Source organism: Muntiacus reevesi, chromosome 12, assembly GCF_963930625.1.
Source record: "Muntiacus reevesi chromosome 12, mMunRee1.1, whole genome shotgun sequence".
Taxonomy (NCBI): Eukaryota; Metazoa; Chordata; class Mammalia; order Artiodactyla; family Cervidae; genus Muntiacus; species Muntiacus reevesi.
The window spans coordinates 74,959,144-74,973,800 of record NC_089260.1 but is presented as its reverse complement, the minus strand read 5'-3'; the positions used below and the strand labels follow the sequence as shown (position 1 = coordinate 74,973,800).

Sequence of the window (14,657 nt, the reverse complement as noted above, 5' to 3'; positions counted from 1 at the left end):
GGTCTTTTTCAGACTTACATGGTGCTGGGTTACCACAGGCCTAACCTTTCGCACTTAAATGTTTCCCTGGCTTGTTCTTGAACTGGTCAGATTCATTTGTTTAGCATTTGTGAACCCCTGCCTTGCGCCTCGTGCAGCACTGGTGATGCAGGTGGGAGGTGGGGGGGGGCGTGGGGCGGGCTCAGGTCAGTCAGCGACGGTCACTGCTCTTGCTCTGAGGGCCGGGGACGCGGCCCTAGTGCGGGTCAGGCTCTGGTGTTGGTGGACTTTCTTTATTCAAGACCAGGCGGTAGACGCCTCAGGCTTTGCAGGCCACAGATGGCCTGCCACATATTTCTTGAATTTTCCTCTTTAGCCTTTTACAAAGGTAAAAAATACAGTTTTAGCACAGGGGACCTTACAGAACCTGGCTGTGGGCTAGATGCAGTGGCCTCTGCAGGTTCTGACTGTCTGAAGGGATCTGTAGGAGTTCAGTGGAAAGTGGGAAGCAGGAGCGCCCCGTGCAGAGGCGTGGAGGTGTGAGGGCCGGGGTGGGTGGTGGGGCTGTTCCTGTCGGATCTGGAGCTCAGCACGGGCTGTAGAGGAGCGCGGCGAGCTGGGTGCGGTAGGCAGGATGTTTGCCTCTGGTCCAGAGCAGATGTGTGGGGAGGGAGGAGGCTGGGGCGGGATGAGTGCAGCGGCCCTACAGACATGTGCTCTAGGGGGGAGGCAGGAAGCGCGCGCCTGTCCCTCAGGAAGTGGCTGCCCGTCTACAGCCCTACCACCCTGACTGTGCCCGATCTCCTCTGGTCTCGGAAGCTAAGCAGGGTCGGGCCTGGGAGGAGATGGCTGCCCGGTGGCTCGGAAGGGAACTGGCAGAGCGCAGGGTTCAGTTTCACAGCCTGCGCTCCTTTAATCATGTAATGATGTTGTACAAATAAATGCGGAAGGTCTCGATCCAGGGTGCAGCTGAGGAGCTGGAGAGAAGGGGGTGATTTGAAGCTGTTTTCCTGAGTTAGTCTCTGGGTCCCGACCAGGCACATGATGTGGCCTGGTGGTGAGAGGTGTCCCAGCTAACTCCTCTGAGGTGACCCGCTCCTGAAGCCCTGTTTGCTCTGTAATACAAGCAACCATGGTTGCTTTGAGGAGGAAACATTCTTTCCTGGGTCCTGAGGCCCAGAAATTAAGTTGTCGGCAGAATTGTGTGTTTTTCCCTGTGGAGAGAACTTCAGGACTCTTGTGGGATTGCTAGCAGGGAGCCACTCCTTAGTAGATTGTGTACGTCTGGTGCTCTGCAAAGGTTTAGGCTGATCATTCGAATCATGGGTTTACTGTCCATGGAATACATCCCAGACTGCCAGGTAAACCCCAAACGCATGCAGTCCCTCCTAAATGGAGCCATCTCAACTGGCTATTAAAATGTTTTCCCCCACCTCTCCTCCCTTCCAGAGACAAACATCAAGGCATACATTTGGTGCATAGGAGGCCAACCAGGTGTGTGGGACTCTGACAGGCACAGAATGTTTTCAGCTCGCTATTGTAAGGTAGGCAGAGCTGAAGTTTAGTTAGGCTTCTCTGCATAGTCACATGCCTGTGAGAGGTGGGCAGTTGTCCCTTTTAAGTAGGATTTGCCAATACCAAAATTGAGGGTGGTTCTTCCTAGGAATGTGTGACCTCAGGCCCAGCTAAACTGAGGCGGCCTCATCAGGCAGGAGGTGCCAGGGTGCAGAGGTGACTTCCCGGGAGCTGTGCGTGGCCAGGGCCTTTCCTCGGGCGAAGTTCACCCTTGACTCGGTGAAGCCTAATTATCCCTAGACAAGTTAATTATTTCTGTCATGACTAGGGAGTTCAAGAAATTACTGCTTTTGGGGAGATGATATATGTTGCAACCACACGCAGTATAATTTACTACAAAACTAAAAAATCAGAATTTCTACCCCTAAGTGAAGATGTCTTCAGAAGTGTGTCACACTTGACACCTGTCCTAATGTTTTCCTTCGGAACTTGAATAAAGATCAGGAGTCATGCTGGGAGACAGCTCATTTTTAGAGTCAGAATTTTAAAATATTTTGGCAGGTTGTAATGAAGTGCTAAAATCAATAAGGTAAAATTAAAATTTATCAGGAATAAATGTAAAATGATAGACTTAAATCAAAAAGAAAATCAACTGAGAAAGTTGAGGGTGGGTGAAATATGTCCTAACTGTTCTGTGTGCAGAAGATGGGGTGGTGGGGGATGTTGGTTGACTAAAACCAGGATTGTCAAAAAAAAAAAAAAAAGTAAAAAAATAAAAATAAAAAAAATAAAACCAGGATTGTCAAGCTTTTATGTGAATGGGCACATAGGAAGTAGTTTAATTTTTTCAGACTAATAGACAAAATCAAGGATATTATGTAAATACTTCTATAACAAGAGAGAACACAGAATTTTTTTCTTGGACAGAATCCAAATTATAACTGAGCATGATTTTTTATGATGTTGGTCCCCTGATGAGAGAATGGGATTCTCTTTCGGGGGAAGAAGGAGGAGGGGGTAGCACTTCTCTTAATTGGAGTTTTAAAGCTAGTGCTGCCTGTCATCAGAGTCAGTCACACCTTTGTCTCCTAATGCTGATCTACCAAGGAGGTATTTCATCTTTGAAAATGTCTTTATGCCGATCGGTACTCTCAGATCCTGATATCCATGGAGTATATCATTTTAATTGAACATATTCATTGCTTGGAAGGCATTTATTGAATTCTCTTAGGTTCTTCTTGATATTTGCCTTTTAGTGTGTCGTCGTATTGCAGATTAATCACTTCCAGTTGATGGTTGGGGGGGCCTCAACTGCATAGTTAAATGGATTTTGAAATATGTAAATTTTCATTACACTTGCATCAAGGTTCAAAAAATGCTGCTGGAACTGTAGCTTAAACTCAGAAAATATATCTGCTGTGAATTTGTGTGGGAATGGAAATCTCACTTCTCATAACTTTTGGTAGCTTGGGGAACGTGTAAAGAAGCGTGGTGTTCCTTGTGATTCAGACGTTGGCTGTCATTGAAATGACTTTACTGCAGTAGAAGGGCCTCATATAAGCAGTCTTGGAATTTTAAGTTGGGTTCATTAAGAAATATTATCAAGTCTTTCGTGCATGCTAGGTAGCTTCAGTTGTGTCCAACTCTGTGACTCCATGGCCTGTTGCCCGCCAGGCTTCTCTGTACATGGGATTTTCCAGGCAAGAATACTGGAGTGTATTGCCGTGCCCTCCAGGGGATCTTCCTGACGCAGACATAGCATGTCTCTTATGTTTCCTGGATTAGCAAGTGAGTTCTTTACCACTAGCACCACCTTGGAAGCCCGTAGCCAGTCTTTCAGTTCAGTTCAGTCGCTCAGTCGTGTCTGACTCTTTGCAACGCTATGAGTCACAGCACACCAGACCTCCCTGTCCATCACCAACTCCTGGAGTTTATTCAAACTCATGTCCATCAAGTCGGTGATGCCATCCAGCCATCTCATCCTCTGTCGTCCCCTTCTCCTCCTGCCCCCAATCCCTCCCAGCATCAGGGTCTTCTCCAATGAGTCAGCTCTTCACATGAGGTGGCCAAAGTATTGGAGTTTCAGCTTCAGCCTCAGTCCTTCCAGTGAACACTTAGGACTGATCTTTAGGATGGACTGGTTGGATCTCCTTGCAGTCCAAGGGACTCTCAAGAATCTTCTCCAGCACCACAGTTCAAAAGCATCAATTTTTCGGCGCTCAGCTTTCTTCACAGTCCAACTCTCGCATCCATACATGACCACTGGAAAAACCGTAGCCTTGACTAGACGGACCTTTGTTGGCAAAGTAATGTCTCTGCTTTTTAATATGTTATTTAGGTTGGTCATAACTTTCCTTCCAAGGAGTAAACGTCTTTTAATTTCATGGCTGCAATCACCATCTGCAGTGATTTGGAGCCCCCCCAAATAAAGTCTGACACTATTTCCACTGTTTCCCCATCTATTTGCCATGAAGTGATGGGATCAGATGCCATGATCTTAGTATTCTGAATGTTGAGCTTTAAGCCAACTTTTTCACTCTCCTCTTTCATGTTCATCGCGAGGCTTTTTAGTTCCTCTTCACTTTCTGCCATAAGGGTGGTATCATCTGCATATCTGAGGTTATTGGTATTTCTCCCAGCAATCTTGATTCCAGCTTGTGCTTCTTCCAGCCCAGCGTTTCTCATGATGTACTCTGCATATAAGTTAAACAAGCAGGGGACAATATACAGCCTTGACGTACTCCTTTTCCTGTTTGGAACCAGTCCGTTATTCCATGTCCAGTTCTAACTGTTGCTTCCTGACCTGCATTTAGGTTTCTCAAGAGGCAGGTCAGGTGGTCTGGTATGCCCATTTCTTTCAGAATTTTCCACAGTTTATTGTGATCCACACAGTCAAAGGCTTTGGCATAGTCAGTAAAGCAGAAATAGATGATTTTCTGGAACTCTTGCTTTTTCGATGATCCAGTGGATGTTGGCAATTTGATCTCTGGTTCTTCTGCCTTATCTAAAACCAGCTTGAACATCTGAAAGTTCATGGTTCTTGTATTGCTGAAACCTGGCTTGGAGAATTTTGAGCATTACTTTACTAGTGTGTGAGATGAGTGCAATTGTGCAGTAGTTTGAGCATTCTTTGGCATTGCCTTTCTTTGGGATTGGAATGAAAACTGACCTTTTCCAGTCCTGTGGCCACTGCTGAGTTTTCCAAATTTGCTGGCATATTGAGTGCGGCACTTTCACAGCATCATCTTTCAGGATTTGAAATAGCTCAACTGGAATTCCATCACCTCCACCAGCTTTGTAGTGATGCTTTCTAAGGCCCACTTGACTTCACATTCCAGGATGTCTGGCTCTAGATGAGTGATCACACCATTGTGATTATCTGGGTTGTGAAGATCTTTTTTGTACAGTTCTTCTGTGTTTTCTTGCCACCTCTTCTTAATATCTTCTGCTTCTGTTAGGTCCATACCATTTCTGTCCTTTATCGAACCCATCTTTGCATGAAATGTTCACTTGGTATCTCTAATTTTCTTGAAGAGGTCTCTGTCTTTCCCATTCTGTTGTTTTCCTCTATTTCTTTGCATTTCGCTGAGTAAGGTTTTCTTATCTCTCCTTGCTGTTCTTTGGAACTCTGCATTCAAATCGGAATATCTTTTCTTTTCTCCTTTGCTTTTCGCTTGTCTTCTTTTCACAGCTATTTGTTTAGTTAAAGCTAATTTCATTGACTGCAGTGTTCAGTAATAGTAGTAGTCGATGGAGGGTCTTTTTCAGAGCAGTTTCAGTCATGCTTCTGAGGTCAACAAGTCACAACAAAACCTACCCCAAACCGCTAAACTGCTATGTGGAAGAAAAGGCAGAATATTTCAGTGAACTTTGCTATTGATGCTGCTGGTTCGGCAACATGCAAGAGATTAGAAAACTTTACACAGAATACCTGCTGATGAAGAACCCAGTGAATAACTGTAGTTTAAATAACCATGTTTAAATGCTTTAAACATCTTAACGTTTTCACGATCTTTGTTAATTTGTCCAGCCAACCCTTTTCCTGCTTTCCATGTATTTTCAGTCAGCATTTGTATTCTACTTCAGGTAATACTGTATTTAGTGTTTTCTCCAGTTCTTTGAAAATTTTCTCACCTGTAGTCCACGTACATTTTTCTTGAAAGCCAGTTCCTCAGGACCATCGATTCCTTGAATAACATCTGTTGACAAGCAGCCAAGGAGAGCCCCCCAGAGTCGTTTGCCTTGTTCTGTGACTGACTGTTGATGCTGTACCCTGCACCCTCAACTCTGAGCATCTGTTCTTACTGATAGTCCTGAGCAGGTTTTTTCTCAGTACTTTTCTTTGGCCGTGCAAATATCGGTGTAAACTGAGGGACCGTCTAGGATTGTGAGCAGAGACGTGGTGTGTCTGACTGAGATGCCAAGTCACCTGCTGTGTTGAGAACAAGCGCTGGGGTGGCTGGGGCAGGTGCAGGGGTCCTCTGTTCCATGGATGCTTCTGATCAGGTGAGTGATGACGCAGCTCAGGTTGGCATGGTGCTGGTGGCCGTGACGCTAAGGGCAGTTTCTGGGCATGTTTTGCAGGAAAAGCCAACAATGTTGGGTGGGGAGTGTGGGAGGAAGAGTCAGGGGTGATGTCCACTGTTTGTGGCCTTGGCCATTGGAAGGAGGGGCTCTCATGAATGGAGAGGACCGTGCACAGGAGGTTCGTGAGGGAAGATCAGGCCTGAGCTCTATTGGGCATTTTGTGCAGTTCCCTTGGGCAATCTTTCGCTTCTCTGAGCAGGCTTGCAGCTGGTTCCAGATCCGGTATATCTGTCAGGGTTTGGTCAGGAACGCAGAAGCCACTCTAGATGCTTTTTCTGCATAGGAATTAGAATCCATCACTTGTGTTGGAAGGGCTGGCAGGGTTGAAGGTCGGGGAAGCAGCCCTCACACTGGGTGCATCCCCGGGCTCCTCTGGGCTCAGCGGCGATATGGACAGTTGGTGCTGCTGCCACTGATCTCACTGCTTTGAAGCAGGTGGTTCCTGGGGTTTCTCTCTGGGGCAGCTGAAATTCTCCTTGGAAGGTACCTGAGGTCTTGGCTGCCACATCAACCTGCAGTTATGCTCCTGCCCACAGCTGCCTCTTGGGAGTACTTTTCTCCTTCATCTTATCGGTCTTGCACGAGTTTTCTCCAGCCCTAAATTGGGGCAGGAAGCAGTTCTGGCTTCTCTGTGGTGCTGGGATGCAGAGTGAGACAGCATCAGTCCAGGACGACAGCCAGGCAGCGGTTCTGAGCTAGAAACACACATTGTAGAGCTGTTAGCAGGAGACAGCACTTCCGTTGAGCTCGCCTGGGAGGTAAGCTCGGCCAGGAGGAGAGAGGACAGAGCCTTGGGGGCTCTAGTATGGACTGGTTAGAGAGAGCAGGGGCCATCTGAGTGTTGAGAAGAAAGTAGGGCAGTCTTTTAGTGGTGGTGTTGTGAGTGCTGGTTTTTCAGAACTTAGTAACTTCCCCTCTTCTTTCCTATTACTGTGTTCACTTAGTCAGTGAACTGTGTCCAGCAAACCCTGAATGGATGGCAAACCCTGTGTCCAGCCCTGGCACAGATGCCCAAGACGCAGCATGCCCACCAGTGAGCAGCGCCACTGTGCAGTATTAGAGTATTTTTGGCTAGAAAATTAGTTTGAAGCATAAAGAAGCTTTTGTTTGCCCAGATGATTTTCATAATATATTCACATTCTTTATATATTTTTGGTTTTTTGGAAAGTTACTTCTGACTTTTTTTTTTTTTAAGAATACAGGTTCCATCTTGCCTAAGTACGAAACTATTGGTAGACTGAGCTTAGAGGAAGGGCATTGTACATGAAAAGGTTGTGTATTTTGGACATTGGAGACCTTCACAGTTAACTTACATTATTGCAGTGTTGTGGGTTAAGAAATAGTGGATTTGGGCCTTATTTAACAGTTAGCATCAAAAAGACCAATTCTTGTCCAGGGGTTCAGCCTATATGCTCAATTCAAGCCAACTAGAATTTGTCAGTGTGTTGTGTTGAATGTTACTGAGCTTTAGGAAGAAATTTTCTGTCATGGTTGCTTTGGAAAGCCCAGATCTTGTTCATTGTTTTAACAGTAATATTATCTGGTTACTTTGGGAAAGCAGAATAGCACCATGATTTTAAGAGTGCTGGTAAGCTAGTTTTGAGCTTCCCTTGTGGCTCAAATGGTAAAGAATCTGCCTGAAGTGTAGGAGACCCAGGTTTGATCCCTGGGTCGGGAAGATCCCTTGGAGAAGGGAATGGCAACCCACTCCTGTATTCTTGCCTGGAGAATCCCACGGACAGAGGAACCTGGTGGGTTCCATGGGGTTGCAAAGAGTCGGACACGACTGAATGACTAATACCTTCAAGCTAGCTAACACTTGAATCCCTGACTTTTCCTTGCTTGCTGTGTGATCTGGAGAATTTAATTTGGTTGAGAGTTAGCTTTCTTATTTGTGAAAGGGGAACACTGAGTAACCAGTTAGGACTGTGAGGAGCTGGTACTTGCAAAGTGCTCAGGAGACAGGCTGAAACTGTATAATGATCAGGGTTGTTTTTGAGACTTAGTGAGAGATGGGTGTCAGAAAGCTGGCCAAGTTGGATTGTGCATTGAAATGAGAACAAGATGAGCAAGGTGATAGAAACAAGGTAATGAAACACAGACTTAGCGTGTGTGACTGGTGGAAGATTTTAGCTCACATTGTTGGAAAGGGAAAGGTTCAGCGTAGCTGGGGTGTCTGTCTGTCCCCACCTTAAAGCACAGCTGCTCACGCCAGAGAGGCGGGGCTTATCCACCTTACAGCCACCTTCAGGGGCCTGGTAGCATATTCTGTTATATGATGAGGCAAGTTCAGATTCTGTCTGTCTGTCTGGAGCAAAAGATTTGATCTATGCATTTTAATTATACAGCTTGGGAAATGTCTGATTTTCTGTTCTTTTTGAACTAGTTCAGTTTTTATGCTTATATTCTATCAGTTTTGTAAGTTTGCTAAGATGCAGAGCTTTGTATTCTTAGTAAAGATAGATCAGCTCATGGGATAATTAGGATCACCGGCACACAGCAGGTACTGAGTCGCCACTGCTGAGCTGGAAAGTGAGCAGCCCTCCTGTTGATAAAATGGGATGTTGCTGTACTTGAATGCTCCTTACAGTGAAGCAAAGAGCAGTTGTAAAGCACGCAGAAGTCAGTGTATCCATTCATTTATTTGTGCATTGTCACTCAGGCATCAAGTATATGTTTATTGATTAAGTGCTCTAGGTGTTTGATACAGTGTATATTAGCGGGGGTATACAGTGGGAAACAAAAACCAAACCTGGGGAGTAACTGGGATGTTTTGCCTTTCATAGCAAGGAGAAGAAAGACAGTTGCAAGAGACTTGCATTTTAATGAATGATGTTTTCAGGTTTGGACATCACCCTCATGGCAGAAAGTGAAGAGGAACTAAAAAGCCTCGCGATGAACATGAAAGAGGAGAGTGAAAAAGTTGGCTTAAAGCTCAATGTTCAGAAAACTAAGATCATGGCATCTGGTTCCATCACTTCATGGCAAATAGATGGGGAAACAGTGTCAGACTTTATTTTTTTGGGCTCCAAAATCACTGCAGATGGTGATTGCAGCCATGAAATTAAAAGACGTTTACTCCTTGGAAGGAAAGTTATGACCAACCTAAATAACATATTAAAAAGCAGAGACATTACTTTGCCAACAAAGGTCCGTCTAGTCAAGGCTACGGTTTTTCCAGTGGTCATGTATGGATGCGAGAGTTGGACTGTGAAGAAAGCTGAGCGCCGAAAAATTGATGCTTTTGAACTGTGGTGCTGGAGAAGATTCTTGAGAGTCCCTTGGACTGCAAGGAGATCCAACCAGTCCATCCTAAAGATCAGTCCTAAGTGTTCACTGGAAGGACTGATGCTGAAGCTGAAACTCCACCTCATGTGGAGAGCTTTGGCCACCTCATGTGAAGAGCTGACTCATTGGAGAAGACCCTGATGCTGGGAGGGATTGGGGGCAGGAGGAGAAGGGGACGACAGAGGAATAAGATGGCTGGATGGCATCACCGACTTGATGGACATGAGTTTGAATAAACTCTAGGAGTTGGTGATGGACAGGGAGGCCTGGCGTGCTGTGACTCATGGGGTTGCAGAGTCGGACTGAACTGAACTGAATAAAAAAGAGGCCACACACAAAAAAATCAGAGAACTTCTGAAGAGCACATGTTTTTTTTTTCACCTCTTGCAATCAGCTGGAGTCAGAACTTCACTTTGGCTTTATTTAATAGTGTGTATAGGTCCTGAGGCTACAGAGTTGAAGGGGGCTGCCGTTGCACCTAGAATCTTGTGTTTGAGTGGAGGGAGGGGCCGGCAGGTGGGGTCGGATTTGATATCCACCCTTGTGGGTGAACCCTTCTGGCTCAGATGGTAAAGAATCTGCCTGCAATGCAGGAGGCCCAGGTTCAATGCCTAGGTCAGGAGGATCCCCTGGAGAAGGGAATGGCAACCCACTCCAGTATTCTTGCCTGGACAATTCCATGGACAGAGGAGTCTGGCTGGCTACAGCCCATGCGGTCACAGAGAAATCGGATATAACTGAGTGACTAACACACACGCGTGCGTATGCGCGCACACACACACACGTATGTTAAACCAGAAGCCATACCACGAGGGTGCTTGGTGTCTCTTGGCGCCTCTCCTGTTGACTGATGTGTGCTCCGGTTCCTGGTGCTGGGCCGGCACGTGTCAGTGACTCCAGAGGCCCCTCTGGAGAGTCACGGGACTGGGGGAGCGCAGGAGAAGGGCGTGATCCCCTCCAGACGCGCACCCGTTTAGCCTGGGCAGGAAGACCCCGGTGGAGGGACTGCCAGTGGCAAAGAGGTGTGAGGGAGGGGCGCACGCTCTGTACACTGAAAGTAGTTTAACTTCTCTGGAATGTCGGATTCTTCTGAGACACCAGTGAAAGATGTTAGACTCTCAAGAGTTAGACTGGACTTGATCAAGAAGGGCCTCAGGCCCTAAGGTTCCGGAAGCACGTTCCCTGACTTCAGGTCGACACTTCATATTACGTGGTGCATCTGTGTCAGAAAAACTCCACTGTGTCTTGGGGTCCCACTCTGATAGTGGTAGCTGGACTACTGAAATTCTGTGGGCCACTGGTGAACTTTTCATCTTTGGGGGAAGATGAGGATATAGGATAAATAATTGTTTTCTCAGGAATAAAAATAGTCTAAACTCTTGAAGGACAGGAGTCTTCTGTTTCTATGTCTTTGACTTCTGTTTCTCCGGAAGAATGCCAGGTGTGTTGAGTAGATGATCAGTATGTGAATAAATGGAAAACACCCTTGGCTCTTGTGTGTACTGTTGTAGCAAGCGTTGTGGTGGGTTCTGGAAGGTGATTGTTGAGAGATGGCCTTTCGAAGGGTGTCCAGGTGAGTGAGGGGCAGAGAGGAGCGGGTGGTGACGGACCGGGGTGAGTGCTGTGGACAGACCACAGGGAGTGCGAGGGATCGTCACCTCCCTTGGATCACTCAGTCCCTGGGTTCTTAGTTCTCTTTATACCTGCTGCTATTTCCACATCCTCTGTGGTAGCCTTTTAGTAAACCTTCCACAGGGTCAGGCACACGGACTCTTCACATCCTCTTTCTGGGCTCGGCTTCCTGGAGGTCTCTGTTCTCCCATGTTCTCAGCTGGCTGTTCTCATGCCTCCCCTGCAGCGTTACCCCGGTCGTTCCTTGCATTTGCCCTTCGGCTTCTCTTCAGGGTTGGATTTTGTGTTTGGGGTGCCCCTTGTCTTCGTCTTCCTTGGTTGACTTCTTTGTCTTGGTCTAGCACCTCGTCCAGAGGTGAATCACTTGAGAAGGATGATTGGGGTCTTGGGCAGGGCCAGGCCGCCTCCCACGGTCCCTCCTCCTGAGCCTCTCTGCTCAGACTATCCTCTCCTGGCCCATAGCTCCTGTTCTGGAAGCTCCCTCCACTGTCACGTCCTTGTTGAAGCTCGTGTTCTCCCGTGACTGCCTCCTACTTCTACTTCGTTATGCTTGCACTTCGGTGGAAGACCTTATCTAGTGGCCTCCTGCGGTAGGACGCTTGGGGCAGAAGGTTAGGGAGTAAGTGTGATTGAGGAGGGTGATTAATGTGTGGCTGGTGTGGAGTTCTGTTGGCATCACTTTGATCCATCGCTTCCTGTGCTCCGTGTTACTGGTTTTCAGTTCAGAAGCTTATTCTAATTTCTTATTCAGCGTAGCTTTTTCCCCTCCCATCTTTAGAAGCTTGTAGGAATTTAAAAATTTGTCCAACTCTTTTAAAATGTCATGGAGTGTGGGTTTCTTTTCATCTACTGTTCTGCTTATTCAGTGGGGACCTTCATTCTGATAACTTTGATTCCTCAGTTCTGGGAAAATTTTTTCAAGTGATTGTGCTGGTGTTTTTCTCCCTTCTGTTTCCTTGTTCTTTTTTCTGGAAGTCTTGTTATCCACGAAACTGTCTTGGCTGTCGTAATTTTCTTATTCTTTCTCTCCAGTATACTTCTGTCCTACCGTCCTTCCCTTTCTTCCTTCATTTTTTATCCTGCTTTCAGGGAGATGTCTTGAATTTAACTTAACCTTCTTTTTAGTTTTTACTTCTGTGTTCAGGTTCTTTAATATTCAGGAGCATCCTATTTTTGTTTATTGATTGCAGCGTCTTCTTATCTCTAGGTTTTTGATTGTAGAGTTTCTGTTTCAAGTTATTTCCTTTATCTCCCAACTCTCCAGAATCCCTTCGTTCTGTCTGACATGGGGTGTGCCTTTTGACTTTTACATCAGGGTGTTATGGGTGGACAATTTGTTGGGGGATCCCCAGTGTATTTTCAGGTCTTTCTTCTTGGGTTGATTATATTCCCCAAGAATATTCTCTAGTTTCTTTCGTGTAGAATTCTGACTACAGACATCTGGGGGCTGAGTGGGTGGGTGGGTGAGGGGTGGGGAGCGCGAGGACCCTCCGTTGAGTTTTGTACGGTGATGAAGTTCGCCTGTGTGTAGTCCCGCTGGGCAGGGGGCCTTCAGCCCAGAGCCACTCTGCTTTTTCTGGGAGTGGCCATCAGGGATGGGGCAGCACTCAGACGCCTGGGGCTGAGGTTCTGGCTGCAGCTTGAGTGGACTCGCTGCCCCGCTGTGGACAGGCCCTGTCCTGCCTGCACCGGTGCTGCCTGTTCTGAGCCTTCCGGGACACCCCTGTGGAAGTGGAATCGGGTCTTAGTTTTTCCACTGCTGGCTTAGGACCTGGGTTTCTTGGCCTGCTGAGTCAGTTAATATGCTTCCAATCTTTCATAGTTTCTGTTTCCTCCAAGTTTTTTTTTCCCTTTTTAAAAAATTTGTTTTGGTCTTTATCTTCTGTATGAGAAATTTTTCTCACAGGTTCTAGAATTCTGTTTTTCCCCTGTCAGTTCTGCCTGAGCTGTGTTTTGTTTTTCAATTTTTAAAAAAATATCTCTTTAGTATAATTTTAGTGGGAGAGGGTGAAGTAGATGTATATATTGTTGGTGATCTTTCCCTGAGCTAGCTAACTCTGTGTCATATTAATGTATGCTTGTTGATACGTTTTAGTAGTTTCCAGGTTTTTACATGTATTTTCTTGACCAAAATGTAGGTTTGAAGACGGGGACTTGATGGCATGTTTTTACCCCCATCCCAGGTCTGGCACAGCCTGTGTGGTCGGTAATGAGACTAACTCTGAGAGGGGTGAACACAGTGGCTCTTTGAAAAAAGTGGTGGAGAGGTGGTTTTACAAATGCATGTTGTCTTTCCTTGTCAGGTTCTCTGTGATTGCTATGGAAAGAAGAAAGAGAAAGGAGGAGTGTTTGTAAATCTTCATGCGACTTCCTCACGGGATCTCGGTGGCCTTCTGAACTGTGAGTCCGGTTGTCTTGCTACACTTGTGGCTTGGCATTTTGTTTTGATTTGATTTTTCTTGCCCCTGTCATAGGGTTTCTTTGACACACAGTGGAAACAAACAAGAGGTAGTGACTTTTGCAGAGAAGGTGAGAGGAAAAAATAGAAATTATTTAGTCCTTTCTATATGTGTACCTTTTATACTTTATATACCTTTTTGTATATATGGTTAACAACTACAGTAACATCGCATGGTTTAGAATAGGGCCAACTCTTTGCAAACCCATGAACTGTAGCCTGCCAGGCTCCTCTGTCCATGGGATTCTACAGACACGACTACTGGAATGGGTTGCCATGCACTCCTTTAGGGCTCCAGGGGATCTCCCAGATCCGGGGATCGAGCCCGTGTCTTTTACGTCTCTTGCAAGTTCTTTACCACTGGCATCACCTGGGAAGGCCGGAATAGGGTCTGGTACCTTATAAATAGCAGAGTATGCCTGCTGATGGGTCCTCTCCCCTCTCACATTTGCGTCACTGAAGGACAGCGAGGCTACAGGTCCCAGTGCAGAGCTGGGATGCAGACTGTGTCTGGCTCAGAGCCTGTGCCCTTTCCTCTGATACCTGGTTCTCAGGGGCTCTGGGTTCAGAGGGCAGCTTAGCTACTTAGGCTTTACTAACTGCCTTCACCTGGCTTTCCCATCCAGCAGGGCGTGACGATAGCCCTTCTCCAGGCGCAGGCGGTGAGAGGTATGTGGCATGCTCACAAATGTCAGCAGCGGTCACTCCCTGGGAGGGAAGCTGGGCCCGAGAGACTGGGCTCTTTGTGATGTGGCCGTTTGTAGCTGTGGGGTTTGCTTCGTGCCCCACAGTGGGGAAGTCGTAGAGTTGAGGTTCTATCCCAGTTTGTCTGATTTCTGAAGACTGCTCTCTGGTGAGTCTGGTGGTGAATTGAGGACAGGTGGGCGGAGAAGATGAATGTGTGTCTCCTGGGGTGCTGGCGTTGGTCAGCACTCTGTTGCATCAATATGTTGTGTTGGTAAAAGCCTCATGAACTCGGACTTGATGGATTCAGACCTCACGACAGTTTATACCTGTGTTGAATTTGACTTTGGCCATGTCCTTGTCTTGGATGTCCAAGTGGCAGGGCCCTGGTTAAAGTTTTTCCACTTCCTTCTGAGGGTCGGCTCACTTTCCTGCTTTGTTCTCTTTTCACCCAAGCAGCTTCTGTCTCTACAGAGGCTAGGTGTTAGGGAAGGGAAATTATGTCATGCAGTTT

At 46.6% G+C, this 14,657-nt stretch overlaps 1 protein-coding gene across 10 annotated transcripts in view; it reads left to right on the top strand.

Annotated features, from left to right (window-relative positions):
- PTK2 (protein tyrosine kinase 2) overlaps nucleotides 1-14,657 on the top strand; it is a 208,749-nt gene that overhangs the window by 12,463 nt on the left and 181,629 nt on the right. For 9 of the 10 annotated variants that reach the window (XM_065902554.1, XM_065902550.1, XM_065902555.1 and 6 more), the window contains exon 2: nucleotides 13,305-13,401. The exons of the other annotated variant lie outside the window; for it this stretch is intronic. The gene's annotated coding sequence lies outside the window, so the exon portion shown is untranslated. The remainder of the gene's footprint in view (nucleotides 1-13,304; nucleotides 13,402-14,657) is intronic. 10 annotated transcript variants of the gene reach the window in all.